This window comes from Humulus lupulus, chromosome 9 (genome assembly GCF_963169125.1).
Source record: "Humulus lupulus chromosome 9, drHumLupu1.1, whole genome shotgun sequence".
In the NCBI taxonomy this organism is placed as follows: Eukaryota; Viridiplantae; Streptophyta; class Magnoliopsida; order Rosales; family Cannabaceae; genus Humulus; species Humulus lupulus.
The window spans coordinates 59,779,663-59,798,028 of record NC_084801.1 but is presented as its reverse complement, the minus strand read 5'-3'; the positions used below and the strand labels follow the sequence as shown (position 1 = coordinate 59,798,028).

The 18,366-nt window shown below is 38.9% G+C and overlaps 1 non-coding gene across 1 annotated transcript; it reads right to left on the bottom strand.

The window, feature by feature from the left end:
* Positions 1 to 15,398: 15,398 nt before the first annotated feature.
* On the bottom strand, positions 15,399 to 15,505 carry LOC133802867 (small nucleolar RNA R71). Its single transcript, XR_009877614.1, has one exon. It is a non-coding gene; the product is annotated as a small nucleolar RNA R71 (small nucleolar RNA).
* Between the last annotated feature and the right edge of the window lie 2,861 nt (positions 15,506 to 18,366).

The window sequence follows — 18,366 nt, the reverse complement described above, 5'->3', positions numbered from 1 at the left end:
CTTCAAGCATGATCCCGTCCAAGCCCTAGTGTACACCTAGTCACAACTGTAAAATAGAACCCACATTAAACCTCAATTCTGTAACCTAACCTCAAGACCAATCTTGAGCCCTCGGGAAGCCCCAATTCCACCAAACGGGGTGGTGGAATCAAGCCCCAAGCCCTCGAGCGAAAACCCTAAGAAAATACCCAAAAATCCATTTTTGAAGGTAGGGTAGCGCTACAACGCCACAAGGTCGGCGCTACAGTGCTACAAACAGAAACAAAATACCCCAGAAAACCCAGGCATAGCGCTGTAGCGCTCTACTGCTAGCGCTATTGCGCTACAGACAGTACCAGAAATCCCCTAAGTTTTTCCTTCGAAATTTTCCCCAGCCAAAACTCCATAAATCCCCTCCAAACCTCAACCACACTTCAAGTTAAGCCTACCATCCACTACATCTCATCCCACATGGCCCAACAACATCAAACTTAGCCACATGCATCATTAAACACAGAAAAACAAGAATTGAGTTTGAAGCTCAAAAACTCATCAAAAAAACCAGAAACAACCCAGAAACTCAAATGATCAAGTTCAGAATTGTTACCTTTAATGGAGAATTCGACCCTAGGTTTCCCTCTATGCCCTTCCAGCGTTTAGCCCCTCAGTTCCCAAAGCTCAAATCCCTTAATTTCCATCCAAAGTTCAAGTTCATAAATCAACTCCAACAAAACTCAGAAAACTCATCAAAACTTTTAAACATTACCTTAATTGGGTAACTAATTCCTGCTAAATCTTCTAGCTTCACCAAGAACCCAAGCCCCAAGCTCTAGCCTAAGCTTCCTCTGAGTTACAGCTTCAAAAATCCTCAAGGAGAGTGAGAGAGAAAGTGATCGATAGGGAGAGAAAAAAAAAGTCTCTCTGTTTTTCTTCTTTCTTTCTTCCTTTTCTTTCCTTCAGCTTCTAACATATTCTACAAATCCCACTAATTCTAAAAAGGCAGAAAGACCCTCATCCTCTTTTTAACCATCAAATGACCATTTTGCCCTCCCATTAAAACCTAAGCCTTTAAACATTTTAAGGGCATTTTGGTCATTTGTTCCCAATTCCCGCTAATTCCTCAAGTATCCCTAATAATTACTGCTTAAATCCCATCACCTAACTAATCACCAATTATTTTCCTCAATGTCCAATAGTCTCCAATACATTTCCCAAATTTCCAAAAATACCCTCAGGTTCCCCCGAGCTGGGTATAAACCCCTGCTGTGACTATTTTGCTAAACCATTCACTAGGATCGCCTTGAGTCAAAAGCTGCAAATATATCCACATAATAATGTGGTCTTAACAATTTATTGCAAATAATTACATTTATGCCCTCAACGGGCCAAAATTACGAATATGCCCTTATAATCTAAACAGGGCCTACGTGCATACTAATACTCATAATCATGCATCTCATATATCCATATAATCATATAAGCATGCTTATCACATAATCATGCATTAAATAATTTAAATCACATATAAACCAATTATGCCCTCCCGGCACACTAATCAAGGCCCTTAAGCCTTATTAGTAAGTTTTGGGTCGATACAAATCCACTCTTCCTCATTACCAGTAGGATATATAGATTCTGTGTAAGAGGACCTCCATGTCTCAATTTTATAGTAACCTAAACATAGAGAATAAAAGTTCACCCCTCTCTTAAGGGATTCAAATAGTGCATGAATACATGGGATACCTATAAGCTGAAACACGCCACATGTGCATGTCTTATTTAGGAGGTCGACTTCACCATTCAGCTCACCATCTAACACATGGAACTCATACCTCCTATCACAGACCAGGACTGCAGTGTGAAGTGAATAATTCAACAAATGTAGTTATCGGAAAGCTCCTAGCGGCTCAGGTCTTATTGTTGAAACTTTCAACGTAATTGCTTGTCATTATATTAAACTTAGTATCTAGGAAAACTAACATTTAATAGTAATGTACATTTACAAGATTTCATAAATTAAAATACAATTCACAATTACATACCTATTTCTAGGAAAGTAAGCACGGGACCACTTATAAAAACCCATGCCTTCTAGGTATTGAGCAATAGCTGGGTCTTTTGATTTGATTTTTTTGAAGTGAGCGTGGAACTCGGATTTCCTAAAAGCATATGTTATACATCAACACATGACAATGATTAGTCTTGAATTTAGCAACCACATTCATATTAATGTGGTGGTAGCAAGCACTGTGATAGGCATCGGGGAAAATAGTTTCCAAGGCATGTGTAATACTTGCATGCCTGTCAGATACAAACGCTAGGTCCTCAACTTCCTTAATTGCTTCCTTTAGCTTTGACATGAAATACTTCCAAGAATCATGATTCTCACTATCCACAATACCAAATGTAACTAGATATATATGGTTATTTGCATCCAGTGCGACTGCACACAACATCTATCCACCGTATTTTGTCTTTAAAAAAGTACCGTCCACACATAATACAGGACGACATGTACGAAACCCTCTTCTACTAACTCCGAGTGAGAAAAAGCAATATTTGAACCGATCCTCCTCAGTGACAAAATCTGTCAACATCCCAGGATTTTTCTTTTGAAGCATGAACAGGTACGATGCTTCCAGTGTCCCTCTGACATAAGAAAGAGCATTCTCTCGACATCTCCAAGATTTTCCATATGACAACTCAATGCCTTAATCATTCTTAATGTCTTCTCTTATGTTGTTTTCCATGTACGCATTCGATCCAGTCTGATATTTTCTCTTTATGCAATGGACTTTATGTCGGAGGTCAAGTGAGCAAGTGTGTTTATTGGTGAAACGAGTTATCTCGATCATATTAGATTTAGGCATTCTCTTCCCCCTCAATCTCATCCCACAATCAAGATCCTTGCAAGTTGTTATCCCAAAAAATTGGAGATCGATGACGTGGCAATAGAGGTGACAAGTGGCAGTACATGGTCCGTAAAAGACACATTAAATAGTCAATAAATACATTGACTCCTCAGAGTTGTGATAAAATTTTGACTGGCTTGAGAAGTGTCATGACCGACCAGGCATGACCTTGTCCGACCAGTCACGACATTACTGCCCAGGAGTGACATTGCTGCCCAGTAATGACTTTGCTAGACCAGAGTGCCATGTTAGAGGAGAGACATGGCATGCTAGACCAGAGTGCCATGTTAGAGGAGAGACATGGCATGCTAGACCAGAGTGTCATGTTAGAGGAGAGGAGTGCATGTCCTACCGCTTGCATATGTCCATCATGCATGTGTCCGACCAGCACTTACATGTCCTTCCAGCATGCATGTGTCCGACCAGCACTTGCATGTCCAACCAGCAAGTACGTGTCCTACCAGCTAAGTGCGTGACTGTCCAGTAGAGGTGTGTTCGAACAGCCTGAAGGAGATATGGGTCGACCAGATAGAGGAGGACTAAGTCAAGATTCCCAGAAACGGCTTCAACAAGAACCGGTCTTGGCACACGCGGGAATCTCTCATTCTTCCCACAAATTTGGTGTTCTGTTATATTTTGAATATTTTTGTAATTTATATATAATAAATATAATGAAATATCCTGATTCTAGGGGATATCAAATGTATGATCCTAAGCCTATAAATAGAGGGCTTATGGGATTAGAAAGGGGGCTTCTTCTTTTTAGACTTTTAGGGGAAATTTTGGGTCTGAGTTTTCTAGAGAGAGAAAGTGCTTGTATCTGAAAGAACTCTTGTAATCTGTACTGAATAAACTCAGTTGGCTCAGTTCATCTGATCTTGAGTACAGATCTATAATCACAACTCTAAGTGGATTAGGCTATTACCAACATATTGGGTCTGAACCACTATAACAATTGCTGTGGTATTTACTTTCTGTTCAAAACCGTCTGTGTCGTTTTATTTCTCTTGAACGTTTCATCATTTTTGACGTTCTCACATCGTTGGCCAAAAACGCGGTCAACACAAGTGATATACCAAACTTTAGTACCTGACTTCTTCACCACAAACTCAAAGTTCTGCTTCATTGCATACAAGTGTGCCATCGTCTTCAACTCTAAATTTTTCTTAAAAACCTTCCCAACTTCTATTACTCCACAACTCATTCACGATAACGTGGGGATAACATAATAGGGGCATGGGATATCTTCAGTAGTATATGCCGGAGAACTCCATCTATTTCTATCATCTTGTGTAGTTGGACGACTGCACTTTGAGCCAGGAGTCCTCCATCCTTGGCTTTCTTGACGTCTTAGCAAGGGTTGTAAATTTAAATTATCTACTTGCTCCACAGGTAGCATCGAAAATCGATCCTCAGAGTTATCATCAACACTACTGCATCCCTCAACTCTTTCATCATCATCACCAAAATGGGCAACTGGATCTCCATTGACATAAGGCTCGTACTCATACCCATCATCATGCAGGAGATTTGTTGGGGGGGAAAATGTTTCATTTTAACTAGGACTATAACACCTTACTTCCTTAGAGCCGTTACTAAGAGAGTTTAAAATGTGCATTTAACTCGCTAATCAAGGTTTTAAGACAAACGTGTAATTAAACCATAAACAGGGTCATAAACTTTGAAAATAATTCCATTTACTGAAAATCATAAAGCGTTTAACATTTGGGATCCCAAAACACTGTTTAGAAATGTATACAACACATAAATACAGAATCTAAGTTTAGTACAATCATCTCCCAAAATACCCCTGGCTGTGGTAGCCAGGAAGGCCAAACATGTACGCGCCGCTTCACACTCTCCGTACTCATGGTTGGTCGACTCTTCCCTTGCCCTTACCTGCACCACAGAGCACCCGTGAGCCGAAGCCCAGCAAGAAAATCCTCACAAGCAGATAACATATGCATATCAAACACTTAGCATATAAACAGGCCATCAATAGGCTATACACATATGGTCATGGCGTTCTAGGCGCTTTACCAAGCCCTAGGTTCGTGGTCCACATCATGAGGATATCCCAGGTATCCTTTAGGGTCTCGCCCTGGTAATTCGCACTCCGCGTGATAAACACTGCTCCTGGCCCCTTGCCGTACTCGGCCTTGCACTCCACGTGCTTAATGCCGTTCTTGGCCCCTTGTACCCAGCCTTGCCGACCTCGGCCTGCGTCGTTCCCGGCTCTTGCCAAACATTCACACATATACATACATAGCATAATAAAGAAAATACTAAACTTGAATAAACTCAATCAAAGGGCTACGCCCTACAACACAATCATATAGGGTCGTGCCCTGCACACAAGCTCTATGGGAACCGTAGTTTTCTTAACTGTGTCCCAAGCTTTCAAAGCACCAATGTCTCGAGCACAATCCCCTAATCCGAGCTTCGTTGAAACCTTAGTCACAACCTATGCTCCCTTAACCACTGCAATACCAACCGCAGATGCTGCTCATGCTCTGTCTCCGACTGAGAGTACACCAAAATATCATCGATGAACACAATAAAAAACTTATCCAAATAATCCTTGAAAACTCTATTCATCATATCCATAAAAGCTGCTGGGGCATTGGTTAATCCAAAGGACATAACCAGGAATTCATAGTGTCCATACCTCGTTCAGGAAGCGGTCTTTAGTATGTCCTCCTCTTTAATCCTTAACTGATGGTAACCTAATCGGAGGTCTATCTTGGAAAACACTGTTTTTCCTTGTAACTGATCAAATAAATCGTCGATCCTAGGCAGTGGATACTTGTTCTTAATGGTTAACTTATTCAACTCCCTGTAGTCAATACACATCCTAAGAGATTCATCCTTATTCTTAACGAACAACACAGGAGCACCCCATGGCGAGAAACTCGGTCTGATGAACCCTAAATCAAGTAACTCCTGCAACTGAATCTTCAACTCTTTTAACTTTGCTGGAGCCAATCTATAAGGTGTCCTAGATACTGGCTCCGCCCCTGGCGCCAATTCAATAACAAAATCAGTCTCCCTCTCCGGCGACAACCTTGGTAGATCTGCTGGAAATAAATATGGAAACTCACACACCAATCTAGTCTCACCCGGTCCAACCGACACAACCCTAGAGGTATCCACAACATTCGCTAGGAATCCTATGCAACCTTCCTGCATCAGGTCTCTAGCCTTCAGTGCTAAAATCATAGGTATTCGCGGTCCACCAACTGTTCCCACAAATACAAAGGGTACCTCCCCTTCTGGTTCAAAAGTCACCATCCTGCGCTTGCAGTCAATCGTTGCCCCATACTTCGATAACCAGTCCATCCCTAGGATCATATCGAAGTCATCCATCGCAAGCTCAATCATATCAGCAAACAATTCCCTACCATCTTCCTCTACTGGTAAAGCTCTAATCCATCTCCTAGAGAATACCAGTTCCCCAATCGGAAACAAAGTCTGAAAACCCCTAGTATACAAAACACTAGGTCTACACAGCTGATCTATCACTTTAGCAGACACAAATGAATGAGTAGCTCCCGAATCAAACAATGCAGTATAAGAAGAACCAGTACTAGAAATCTGACCTGTCACAACTGAGGGGCTATCCTGCCCCTCAGTCTGAGTCAAAGTAAATACCTTGGCAGGAGCGAGACTGTCGCTCTGCTTCGGCTCCTCTTTCCTGACTTGTGGGCAGTCCCTCTTCAGATGATTGGCACTCCCACAGACAAAGCAGGCCCTAATCCTGCACTTACCCTTGTGTCATCGTCTGCACTGTGGACACACTAGAAAACTCCTCCAGTTGTCACTTCCGCCCTGACGGCCACTAAAACCACCCCGTGCCCTCCTATCAGAATTGGGAGGAATAAAGGAATCTGGGGCCTTCCTCTTCTGCTCACTGGAGCCACTACCCCAAATGGATCCAATAAAAGGAGATACTGTCCTCCTAGCATCACGCCTAACAACCCTTTCCTTCCAAATCTGGTCCTCAGCCCCCTCAGATGTAAGGGAGTCATCCACAACCTGAGCATAGGTAGTATTCTTTGGATCTAAAGTGATCTTCACATCACGGGCGATCATAACGTTCAATGCCCGTACAAATCTATCTCTTCTTGTCGCATCAGTCGGCACTAAATCTGGCACAAACTTTGCCAACCGGTCAAATCTCAGAGCATACTCAGTAACTGTCAACCAGTTCTGAGTTAGGTTGATGAACTCGTCAACCTTCGCAGCTCGGACTGCTACACTATAGTATTTCTCGTTGAAGATATTTCTGAACTCTTCCCAAGTCATAACGGATACATTCCTCCTCTGAACTACTACATCTCATGAGATACGGGCATCCTCTCTGAACATGTAGCTAGCACAAGCTACCCTCTCATTCCCCTCAACCCTCATAAAATCCAGAATTGAGGAAATCATATTCATCCACTGCTCTGCCCGCAGTGGGTCTGATCCACCTTCAAAGGTGGGAGGATGCTGCTTCCTGAACCTCTCATATAAAGGTTCCCACCTATTCTCCACAACAGGTTGAACCGGCACTGGCGCCACGACCTGCTGAACTGGAAACCCAGTGGCCTATGGAGGGGCCTGCTGCCTCAACTGTCGAAGTTCTTCCTCTGTTCATTGCAGTCTTTCTTCCATTTCGGCAAGCATCGCTTGCCAATTCTGTGGGGGCAGGTGGAGGGTCTTAACCCTGGTTACCATCCTCGGCCCTACTGCCATGGAGTCTAGATGATTGTCGAGGCATCTCAACAAATATGCCTGCAACCAACGACGCCCCTCATCAGGCATGATGACAAAATCCAAAACCACCTCCCAATTCACGTCAGCCAACCCATAAACAACAATCCACATAACATACATATATCATATAACACACAACGAGCCATGCCCTGACATCATGCAATTGTTAACTCATTCATCATGCTCTATATGAAATAAGCAGGAAAATAGGGCATTCAGGCACATATTCAAGCATATTAGTCAATCATACCAACCAACCCGGAGTCGAGCTTGTCACCGACAACGAGCGTACATGTTCGGTCAATCTCCAAAAACCATAAATCTTGACTCACTTTGATACCAAGTTGTAACGCCCTACTTCCTTAGAGCCGTTACTAAGTGAGTTTAAAACGTGCATTTAACTCGCTAATCAAGGTTTTAAGACAAACGTGTAATTAAACCATAAACAGGGTCATAAACTTTGAAAATAATTCCATTTACTAAAAATCATAATGCATTTAACATTTGGGATCCCAAAACACTATTTAGAAATGTTTACAACACATAAATACAAGCAGAGTCAACTAGAAAAAAAAATCTAAGTTTAGTACAACCATCTCCCAAAATAACCCTGGCCGTGGCAGCCAAGCAGGCCAGACATGTACGCGCCGCTTCACGCTCTTCATACTCATGGTTGGTCGACTTTTCCTTTGCCCTTACCTGCACCACAGAGCACCCGTGAGCCGAAGCCCACCAAGAAAACCCTCACAAGCAGATAACATATGCATATCAAACATTTAGCATATAAACAGGCCATCAATAGGCTATACACATATGGTCATGTCGTCCTAGGCGCTTTACCAGGCCCTGGGTTCGCGGTCCACACCATGAGGATATCCCAGGTATCCTTTAGGGTCTCGCCCTGGAAACTCGCACTCCGCGTGCTAAACGCTGCTCCTGGCCCCTTGCCGTACTCGGCCTTGCACTCCACGTGCTTAATGCCGTTCTTGGCCCCTTGTACCCAGCCTTGCCGACCTCGGCCGGCGCTGTTCCTGGCTCTTGCCAAACATTCACACATATACATACATAGCATAATAAAGCAAATACTAAACTTGAATAAACTCAATCAAAGGGCTACGCCCTACAACACAACCATATAGGGTCGTGCCCTGCACACAAGCTCTATGGGAACAATAGTTTTCTTAGCTGTGTCCCGAGCTTTCCAAGCACCAATGTCTCGAGCACAGTCCCCTAATCCGAGATTCGCCGAAACCCTAGTCACAACGCAGTAACAATATTCACCCATCAAGTTCTAATCCATTAAATAACTTCGAGCCATAATTCTAATCTCCGGGACCTTGAATTCTATCAATCCGGGTGATAAAATCCATCGCGAGCCTTAACCTTTGAGTTCCCAAGCTTAAACACACTTTAAAGCTCAAAATTGCACTAAGAACCGTGGCCCCATTAGGCCATGCCGCGACCCGCCCCCAAAAGAGAGAGCAACCCCAAATCAGGGCAGGCGCACCGTGGCCATAGCTAGGGCATGCCGCGGCCCGCCCTTCTTCCTGGCCACCAATGTGCTTTAGAGGGTCGCGGCCCAGCAAGAACAATGCCGCGGCTTGACCCTTCGAACCTAGAAAAATCCTCCATTGATGCCACGTAAACCCAGCCAATCTATCTCAAAATCAACCCAACAATCCAAACCATTAATCACATAAGCTCTACCATGTTTTCAGTAACAAAACCTAACAAAGAAGTAGCCCAAAACCTCATCAAATCTCAAGAGTGATCCTTCACCCAACACACATGCAAAAATCTAATATTTCAGCAGAAAACTAGTTGCAAATCAACACTACTCAACCATATTAAAAGCTTACCTTAAGTAGAAGTGAATCCCTAAACCAATTCTCCAAGCTCCAAGCCTCTAGCTCCCAAAATCCCAGCTGAAATCCTTTAGTCTTTGCTTAAATTCACCAAGGTTCCCCAAGCTTCCAAAGGACAAACTCCAAAAGAGAGAAAGACAGAAGGAAGGGTCAGTTTCTTTTTCTTTTTTTCTAAAGGCTTCTCTTAGTTTTTGTTTTATTTAACTTAGTCTCTAAGGTTACCTCAAGGCTCGGGGTGCCAAAAACGTCCCCGAGGGAAAAATGGTAAATTTTCCCAATATTCCCTCCTAAACATTCTAACCACAAATATATCTCCAAATATTTTCTTCCATAACCCGATAACCCCATAAAACATCTAATACCCGAAATACCCCTCGACTCGCCCCGAGTCAAATTCTCAGCCCCATTGTGACTTTCTGGCAAATGGCTCCCAGGGACTGTCTTAGATCGTGCTACACAGATATATCACAAGTATATCACAATTATCTCATTTATCACATATTTATGCCCTCAACAGGCTAAAATTAAAGACATGCCCCTAATATCCAAACGGGGCCCACATGCATATTTAATTCAACTAAACATGCATCTCTAATCACATATTCACATATTATAACAATAATTCACTTATTGCCCCTCTAGGCACGCTAATCAAGGCCCTAAGCCTTATTAGCAAATTTGAGTCGTTAAAAGGACCTCCCAGGCATACTCTTGGCCCAAGAGCTGTTTGTGGAGCAACCATGCAAGTTGATTATGATTTTCCATATTAACACTCGCTCTAGGAGATGGATCAAGAAGATGAATGTTCTTTGCAATCGAACTAATGCATAAAGAAACCCGATGTCTTAAGGACTTCGAATTGTAAAGAATAAGAGCACTAACTCCTTCATCATCCGTGATTTCAATCGGATCTAGGCTAAAATCATTGCATGTAAACGACACTTCCAACCTTAAGTCAAACAATGACCTATCCACTTTCACATTCTAATACAACTTCTCCAATAATTCTATATAACCAACATCAATTGGTACTTGTATTATAGTGTTCAAACCATCTTGGAAATTCTATTTCTCTTAATTCCGTTCCCCAACATCGTTGTAAGAAACAATTATATTAACTTTGGAACTTGCAAATTTACAAAAAAAAGCATAAGAAAATTATAAAAATAAAGTATAATCGATGGTAAATTGATGATGAATCGATGCCTATGTAATTCTATCTGTATTGCAGTTCAACATCGATGCCACATCGATGACATTTCGATGCATAATCGATGATGATGGTCGCCATCTGTACGCGATTCAATTTTGATGGTATATCGATGCCATATCGATGTTGAGCCAAATCGACATATATGGCGTCGATTTAGCATTGATATACCATCGATATTATATCAAAAATAACATCTAAATTATATGTTTGCCCCAGCATCGAAATTCCATCGATGTGCCATCGAAATGCCATCGATTCAGTATCGATTTACCATCGATTTCGAATGGCACCCACATATTTCCAGATTCGAAGAACAGATAAAAAATGCAGAAAAAATACCACACTCAACACCAGAACAGTTCGAATCTAATATCTAAACATGACATTTCATATTCACTAGTGGATAGAATGAAAATATACTTACCCATGATTTTTTCTCTTAAAAAATGCCAAGAATGAAAGTTTCTTCTCTTGAAATGAAACTTCCAGATCTGACCAGTCCAATTTCTTCACCGATTTCAGTATATTCGACAATGCTATTTAGGTTGCTGTGAAAATGGCTGTGAATGATGGAAGAGAGAGAGAGATGTGTGAAGTGTTAAATTCCCCTATTTTTAAGTGATGAGGGTATTTTTGTCCAAAATAGGGGTGGGGCACATTAGTGGGAGAAGTTTTATGATGGCATGTTAAAAAAATTAACTATATTATGATGCATATATTGTAAAATTTCCCTTTTAATTTATAAAAGCATATAAATATACTAATAAACACTAAAGAAATATAAAAAATTTAGAAAAAAAATTAATTTATATTTAAGTGTCAATATTAGTAGAGATTTAGTATTATTGCCACATATATATATTTCTTAAATATTTTTTTTATAAAATATAAAAAATCAATTTTATTTATAAACGAAAATATTTAAAAAGATTTGGTACTTAAGTGTAACTATTAATAAAGATTTAGTATTATTATCGTGAAATAGAAGAATTTGTACTTAAGTGAAACTATTATAAAGATTTGATATTTTTACCGTCGAAAAAAAGAATTAGTATATGAGTGAAAGTATATGAAAACATTTGATATTTTTGCCGCCATTATCCCTAAAATAAAAAGTACAATTTTATTTTAGAATAAAATTTGAATGGCACAATATTTATATTATTTTAGAAGTCATCTTAGAATTATTTTAGATAGCAGGAGTTTTTTTTTATGATAAATATGTCTTAATGATTTTAGTACTAAAATATAAAATAATATTTGAAATACTTAATTTATTTTTTTATTGAACAAAAAAAAAAAAAAAAGAGAGAAATTACAGTATGTATGGTATTTCATAAAAGAAAAAGTTTCAAATTTATGATGTGGTCTATATATTTTCATTTTTAACCTAGTATGGTGATTTGATAGTTGCGATGCTTTAATATGGCAATCAAAATTTTATTCATGAGTATGTATGTGTTTAAATATTTATATGAGACTCTATTTTTTGATTCTGGTATTCACCAAAATTATATATAAATATATATATAAATATATCTTGTGAACAGTTAATGGGTTTTGTGATTGAGTTAAGACTGGTTTGAAATTCCAAACTAAGTGGCCTATGTTTGAAGCCATGAAGGTCATGGAAACCACAATCAACATGAATGCATCCATTGGCTCAAAAATAGAGCTTCAGAGGTGTATAAAAACCTAGCTACATAAACAAAATCTATAGCTACCATTTTCCTTCTATATTTATCCCGAAGACGCGATCGGCTCATGTGTTTTGTTAAATGACAATTTAGATTATGTGTTTTTATAAAGTGGATCAAAATAGTACCCTAGATCCGATTTTGGTCAAAATATTTTTAATTATAAGATTAATTCTCGGGTCGTTAGTGATGCGATGAGTTAAGAGAAGTGATGAAAGTGGTCTAGGAGCTAAGAATAAAAGATTATCTTTGAATTTTTTTTGACCAAAATTGGGTATAAGGTATTATTTTGATCCATTTTGTAAAACACATGGTCTGTATTTTCATTTAACAAAACACACTGCCCGAATTGTCATTTAAAAAATAGGGGCATATCGCATATTCAGAAAAAATACATAGGCCAAACTGATATTTTCCCATATATTAATTATTACACTATTTGTTTTTAGTGCATTTGTTTATAATCAATATTCAATAATATACATTTATTTATATTTAAGTAAAAACTCTTGGTATTAAATGAGAAAAAAAGAATACGCAGTAAATCTTTAAAAATTTATTAATACCATCTAGTATCCTACATATACAAATATATTAAATGACACATAAATAGATAACAGATTTCCACTAACAGCCTATCAAGTGTCCTTGAATCTTTTTGTATAAATCAATGATCCTCCCGTTTCTGAAAGCTCACACCTTAGCCTTCCAAGTCAATCCTCTAATACACAAGGACGTGTGTGGGCACGTACGATTCAAATGTTGATTTAGAACTCTCTAGATGTACTCAACACATGAGATCTAGAGAGGTTTGAGAAGAGAGAGGTTATTGAAATTATATCGTTTATTTTCTTAGAGAGAGTTTGACAGTCAAAATTAACAACTTCGAAAAGAATCACTTCTTTTCAGGTTTATAAAGATACTTAAGAAATTTAATTTAATATTTATTTTATTTAAATAAAACTGATTAGTTACAACCTTTTTATTGGGTTGAGGCTTTGCTAAGTGGTAACTTGATTCGGTTGTTTTTTAGATTATTTTAGGAAGTTAATTAGTTTTTACTCGAGGGTGAGTAAAACTCATGTTTGGGGGAGTTTGTTAAGTCTATTTTAGTACTATTTTAGCGTGTGTTTTAGGGTTTTTTTTCTTAGTATTTTAGGTTGTTTTGTGCAGTGTTATGCTTGTGTTGTTTGTGTTTTCAGGAAGAACGATACATAATGGGAATGGAGTGGATTTTGAGAGAAATTCGTGAAATTTAGGACAAAAGATGCTAGTTTGGTAAAAAATACAGTCTTGGGAAGTCTTGGGAAGTTTGATTTATGGATGTACGTGCATTGAACTTGGAAAATGACGATTTGGGTGAAAGTGCCATTTTGAGTCGCGACATTTTGCCCTAAGGGTCGTGGCGCCATGGAAGATAGAGAAGGCAAAAATCTAAATCGAATAAGGGCTGCGGCGTTGGACTATTGATCCGTGGCACTATTGTTTGGGCATTTTGAGTCGCGACGCCATCACTTTAGGGCCGAGATGATTGAAATTTTGGCTATCGAAGACGGGACGTGGCACTTCTTTCTTGATCCGTGACACTTGATTCCATGAATGCAGAAAAGGGCATTTTGTAGAAAGGGCTAAAGTGGTATTTCACATACAACATAAAGGGAAACTATAGAAGCATCATGATGCCTAATTTGAAAGGCTAGAACACTAGAGACGAAAAGAAACGCTCTACAAAGGCTAGAGTTTGAGATTCAAGCAATTCTTCCTGTTTTTCTTCTCTTAATTTTTCTGTTACAGTAATGTTTATATTTAGTTTTATGGATACTATAGTCATGTTGATAAACTAATTTCACTATTAGGGTTTTTAATTGAATCTCTTGAAGCTCTATTATGAACTAATGCAAACTTTATGATTTCTTCTTCTCCATTAAGATCTATTCAATGTGTGGTTATAATATGTGATTGATTGTCCATCTTTTTACATAATCTAAATGAGTTTGAATCAAAATCTGAAAAAGTGAGATTTGAATATGCTATAATTGTTCAGGCATAAATTCAATATTGAATGAGAGTATCATGGTTATTTGTGTAGATTTTGTGTTTTCAATCTTAATGCTTCCTTTATGTGAATTTTTCATAGAAATATAGACAATTTTCATTCAGGTCAAATTTTATATTTCATAATCTGAATACAAAATACTTTTGTAATTGATCAATTCATTTTCCTGGGACGATAATCAGATTTACCAAATTTTACTACAATTGTGATTACGTATACTTGCGTAGCATAATTTTCGCAACAAGTTTTTTGTGTAGTTGCCGAGGACTATATTATTAATATCAACACAGTTGATTTTTATTCTAACTTGGTTTTTTATTTATCATTCTAATTCAGTTTGTGTCATAATATTGTGCTTTAAGGAAATATTGGTATATGCGACGAAGTAGACAAAATGAATTGATACCTGTAGATCTTGAAATTGAGAGAAGTTGCAGACAAAATCGAAGGATTAAGAAAATGTTGGAGTTTGATATGGCAAAAAATCAGGGGAATACAATTGCTGCTAATAATATTCCAAATGTTGCAGAGGTCCCTATGGAACAAGGACCAAGGACGCTTAGAGATTATGTGCTTCCCATTGTCATGGGAGTGCATTCATGCATTCAACAACCCATTGTTGCCGCTAATAACTATGAGATCAAGCTAAAAATATTAAAAATGGTGCAATCCACTGTCCAATTTGGTGGGTTACCAACTGAAGATCCAAACTTGCACATAGCCAATTTCTTAGAGTTGCGTGCAACATTCAAGATGAATGGGGTGAGTGACAATGCAATCTGAATGAGACTTTTTCCATTTTCCCTAAGAGGCTGAGCAAATAGTTGGTTAATTTCGTTGCAAGTAAATTCTATTGCAACATGGGAGGAACTAGCCTAGAAGTTCCTTGCAAAGTTTTTCCCTCCAGTAAAAGCTGCAAAGTTGAGAGGGAAAATTAATAATTTCTACCAGACGGAAGGGGAATCGTTGTATGATGCATGGGAGAGATTCAAATAGTTGTTAAGGAAGTGTCCTCATCGTGATTTACAGAAGTGGATGCTGGTTCAGACTTTTTACAATGGGTTAATGGTACTACTCGTACAATAATTGATGCAGCACCAGGGGGTGCGTTCATGAGAAAGAGTGTTAATGAAGCATATGAGTTACTGGAAGAGATGTCTATGAACTATTACTAGTGGCCTAATGAGAAGGGAAAAATAAAAAAGGTGGTTGGTATGATCGAATTGTATGCTATTTCCATGCTTACATCTTAAGTGGCAGCCTTAATGAAACAACTACAACATAGCAATCTTCCATCTCAAGCCATGCAAGTACATAGTTTATGTGGGGCATGTGGGAGTGCTCATCCATTAAATCAATGTCCTGTTATGGATATGAATAATATACCTATGGAACATGTCCAAGTCATAGGAAATTTTCAAAGGCTAACCAACAACCCCTGTTCGATGTCATACAACCAAGGGTTGAGGAACAACCCTAACTTCTCATGGATGAATAGCCAAGATGTACAACAACCTTTCCCTCAAAATAAGCAACAATTCCCACCTCCCCAGCCACAACTACAATAGTATTATCAACAACCTCCACCTAGATTCTGTCAACCACAAAATAGACCACCACAACAACCAATACCCACGAAACAACCTGAAGCATAGTCTGATGTACTAAACAAGTTCATGAACAAAACCAGGGCATCTTTCGAGAGTTTGGAGACTCAGATTGGTCAGTTGGCTACTTTAATGACAAACTATGCTCAAGGGAACTTACCAAGCACTACTGAGGTAAACCCAAAGAAGCAGTGCAATGCAATATCGTTGAGGAGTGGTAAGGAGTTAAAAGAGCCAAAAGTGATTGGTGATAAGAAGGGTAAAGTAGAAGAAGAGGTTATTGAGAACCTTGAGAAGAAGCATGAAGAAATAAGCATAGATCACAATAACAAGATTCCATATCCGCAAATGCTTCGAAATAATAAGCTTGACAAGAAATTTTCTAAATTTCTTGATATCTTTTGAAAGCTACAAATCAATATCCTGTTTGCTAAGACACTTAAACAGATGCCAAGTTATGTTAAATTTATGCAGGAGAACGTATCAAAGAAATAGAAATTAGAGGACTATAAGACAGTGGCACTCACTAAGGAGTGTATTGCAATACTCCAAAATAAGCTACTTCCCAAGCTCAAGGGTCCGGGCAGTTTCACCATTCATTGTACTATAGGGAATGTGGTTTTGAGAGAGAACTTTGTGATTTAGGGGCAAGTCTGAATTTAATGCCTTTATCCATTTATCAAAAACTCACAACTATGACGCTTTAGATGGTGGATCTCTCAGTCAAACACCCTAGCAGAGTGATTGACGATGTTCTAGTAAAGGTGGACAAATTCATCTTCCCTGTGGATTTCATTATTCTAGATATGGAGGAGGATGCAAATATTCCAATAATTCTTGGAAAGCCATTCTTGGCTACTGGGAGAGCATTAATCACTGTGCAAAAAGGAGAATTACAATTGTAAGTGCAAAAAGAGGAAGTGACGTTTAAGGTATTTGCATCAACTGAAATTCCAACTTGTTGTAGAGATGATACAATGGATGTTGATAGGAGTCCTACAAGTACAAAAAATAAGAAGGTAAAAACTCAAAGAGGTACTCGTTCTATTTGTCATAAAATGCGTTAGATTTTTTGTGGAAAGAAGACAGATGAGGATGTAGGGACTCTTAATTTTCTCAAATTTAAAAATCAAGTCTCTTCATTGGTGTTTAATGTGCCTTATGATTTAATTGGTGGATTAGAGCCTAGTTAATTTTGAAGAAGAGGTTCAGCATCCAGCTAAATGACGTTAATGCATATCCATTGGGAGGCATCCTAATCTTTTTCTTATTTTGTTATTTTCGTTTAAAGTTTGGACAATTTTCCTATGTTTATTTTTAAATTTTATGTTTTCTTTTTGACATTTTTAGAATTTTAGACATTAATTTGTCAATTTTGAATCGTGGAAATCGTGAGAACATGTAAGAAAAAAAGATTTATGTAGGTATCAATTTTACGTTGCGTGTAACGCCCTAATTCCTTAGAGCCGTTACCAAGTGAGTTTTAAAAGAAAACTTTGTGCAATTAACTCGCTAACCGAGGTTTTGAAACGAAAGTGTGACTAATTAAAAGTTAAGGCTGTAATCTTTAAAAAAATGCATTGTTTCAATAAAAACTTCTAGTAATAAACATTTGGGATCCCAAAATAAAGTTTGAAAACTATTTACATCTTGAAATGAGTTTACAGTTGATCAGTTCTAAAATCATAGATTATTACAGCCATTTTCGAATAAACCCCCAACCAAAGCAGTCGGGCAGGCCAAACATGTACGCGTCGCTTCACGCTCTCCGTACTCATGGTTGGTTGACTCAGTCTTTGCCCTTACCTGCAACACGGAGCACCCGTGAGCCGAAGCCCAGCAAGAAAACTCATGCAGTTCATAACATATGCAAAATATACAGTTTATCATAACAGATAATCCACAGATAAACAAGTCAACCATTAGACTAAGCAAACACGGCCATGCCGCCCCAGAAGCCTTACCGAAGCCTGGGGTCTCGGTCCTCACCGTAGGGATATCACACGTATCCCCTGGGTCCTACCCTGACCATAAGCATCCCATGTGCTAGGTGTTACTTCCGGCCCCGCTGCCGTTCTCGGCCTTGCCGCCCTCGGCCATAGCCGTTCATTTTACTATAATCATATATAGCATAAATCAAACACCATTCAAACAAATATCAATTCATTTAAATCTGCACCCTAAATGTAATGCAATATAGGGCCGTGCCCGGCAATCATCTTATCATGCAACATGCAATATAGGGCTGTGCCCCGCAACCATACTATGGACCCATGCCC